Genomic DNA, 2,645 nt, shown 5'->3' with positions numbered 1-2,645 from the left:
AGACCTGTCCTCCCCGCCGACCCGGTCCCGGGTAGACGTGGTGGCCGGCCCGGGACGCGGGGTCGGGGGGGCGCTGTCGTCCAGACCCGTCGGCCAGACCCGTCCCCGTCCCCGTCCCCGTCCCCGTCCCCGTCCCCGTCCCCGTCCCCGTCCCGTTCCCGCCCCCCCCCGCCACCCCCCTTCCGCGGCACCAACCCCCCCCGCAAGCAACGGGAAGGGGCGCAGCTTTCTATCAGCTCGGCTGAAACGCCCGAAGGCGGGGCGGCGTCTGTGTTTCAAAAGCGGAAAAAAAAATAAAAAAGCAACAAAAACCAAAAAATTCCCGCCGCCCCGCCCCACCCACCCCCCCCCCCCCCACCTCCCCCCGTGCAGGCACCCCTGCAAACGGGCCTCCGGCACGGCAGCCCGGCCGCCGCACCCCCACCCGCAAGCCCCCCCCCCCCACCGCCGCCCCGGCCGAGAGCGCACAAGCAGCCCCTGCCGCCGCCCCCCCCCCACCCCCCCCCCGGTGCGGGCACCCCTGCATACGGGCCTCCGGCACGGCCGCTCCGCTGCCCCCCCCCACCCCGCCACCCCCCCCACCGCCGCACCCGGCCGAGAGCGCACAAGCAGCCCCTGCCGCCGCCCCCCCCCCCCCCCCCCCCGACTCAAACCTCAATCTTCTCGGAAAAGAGGCCCCGTCCCCAGCCTACCTCAGCGCAAGGCTCCCCGCCTGCTCCTCGACCCCGTCTCTCAGTCTCTGTCTCCCCCTTCTGCCGCGGGGAAGCGCCCGCCCCTTGCCGGCGGGTGGGCGGGGCGGGCCGGCTCGGGTTCCGGTTGCTAAGCAGCAGGGTGGCACTCGTTGACCCCGGGCGCCGCTCCGTCTGCCGATGGGCGGGCCGGTGCTGGCTCTCAAGAACTTTTTGTAACTGTTTCCCTGCTCTGCTTTGGTTTTGTTTTTTTTTCTCGCCCACCGTCAGAACCGATGCAGAGTAAGAAAGCCTTCAGCGAGACAGTCCGGCCAAGCTTAGCGCCTTCCACTAGATACGGCGAAGTCTCGGAAACGGGGGGGTGGCGAGGGGAATTTCAGGCGCGCGCCGCCTCCCCCCTCCTGCACCACCCCCCCCCCGCAAGCGACGGGAAGGGGCGCCGCTTTCCATCAGCTCGGCTGAAACGCCCGAGGACGGGGCGGCGTCTCTGTTTCAAAAGCGGAAAAAGAAATAAAAAAGCAACAAAAACCAAAAAATTCCCGCCGCCCCCCCCAACCCACCCCCGTGCAGGCACCCCTGCAAACGGGCCTCCGGCAGGGCCGGCCTGCCGCCCCCAGCCACCCCCCGCAAGCCCCCCCACCGCCGCCCCGGCTGAGAGAGCACAGGCAGCCCGCCGCCGCCCCTTCCCACCCCGTGCAGGCACCCCTGCATACGGGCCTCCGGCAGGGCCGGCCTGCCGACCCCCAGCCACCCCCCGCAAGCCCCCCCCACCGCCGCCCCGGCTGAGAGAGCACAGGCAGCCCGCCGCAGGCCCACCCACCCCGTGCAGGCACCCCTGCATACGGGCCTCCGGCAGGGCCGGCCTGCCGCCCCCAGCCACCCCCCGCAAGCCCCCCCACCGCCGCCCCGACTGAGACAGCACAGGCAGCCCGCCGCCGGCCCTTCCCACCCCGTGCAGGCACCCCTGCATACGGGCCTCCGGCAGGGCCGGCCTGCCGCCCCCAGCCACCCCCCGCAACCCCCCCCACCGCCGCCCCGGCTGAGAGATCACAGGCAGCCCGCCGCCGGCCCTTCCCACCCCGTGCAGGCACCCCTGCATACGGGCCTCCGGCAGGGCCGGCCTGCCGACCCCAGCCACCCCCCGCAAGCCCCCCCCCACCGCCGCCCCGGCTCAGAGAGCACAGGCAGCCCGCCGCAGGCCCACCCACCCCGTGCAGGCACCCCCGCATACGGGCCTCCGGCAGGGCCGGCCTGCCGACCCCAGCCACCCCCCGCAAGCCCCCCCACCGCCGCCCCGGCTGAGAGAGCACAGGCAGCCCGCCGCCGGCCCTTCCCACCCCGTGCAGGCACCCCTGCATACGGGCCTCCGGCAGGGCCGGCCTGCCGCCCCCAGCCACCCGCCACAGGCCCCTCCACCGCCGCCCCGGCTGAGACAGCACAGGCAGCCCGCCGCCGGCCCTTCCCACCCCGTGCAGGCACCCCTGCATACGGGCCTCCGGCAGGGCCGGCCTGCCGCCCCCAGCCACACCCCACAAGCCCCCCCACCGCCGCCCCGGCTGAGACAGCACAGGCAGCCCGCCGCCGGCCCTTCCCACCCCGTGCAGGCACCCCTGCATACGGGCCTCCGGCAGGGCCGGCCTGCCGACCCCAGCCACCCCCCGCAAGCCCCCCCACCGCCGCCCCGGCTGAGAGAGCACAGGCAGCCCGCCGCCGGCCCTTCCCACCCCGTGCAGGCACCCCTGCATACGGGCCTCCGGCAGGGCCGGCCTGCCGCCCCCCAGCCACCCGCCACAGGCCCCCCCCACCGCCGCCCCGGCTGAGACAGCACAGGCAGCCCGCCGCCGGCCCTTCCCACCCCCGTGCAGGCACCCCTGCATACGGGCCTCCGGCAGGGCCGGCCTGCCGCCCACAGCCACCCCCCGCAACCCCCCCCACCGCCGCCCCGGCTCAGAGAGC

The sequence above is a fragment of the Opisthocomus hoazin genome, unplaced genomic scaffold, assembly GCF_030867145.1.
Source record: "Opisthocomus hoazin isolate bOpiHoa1 unplaced genomic scaffold, bOpiHoa1.hap1 HAP1_SCAFFOLD_157, whole genome shotgun sequence".
In the NCBI taxonomy this organism is placed as follows: domain Eukaryota; kingdom Metazoa; phylum Chordata; class Aves; order Opisthocomiformes; family Opisthocomidae; genus Opisthocomus; species Opisthocomus hoazin.
The sequence above is the reverse complement of the archived record's forward strand: the minus strand, read 5'-3'. Positions refer to the sequence as shown.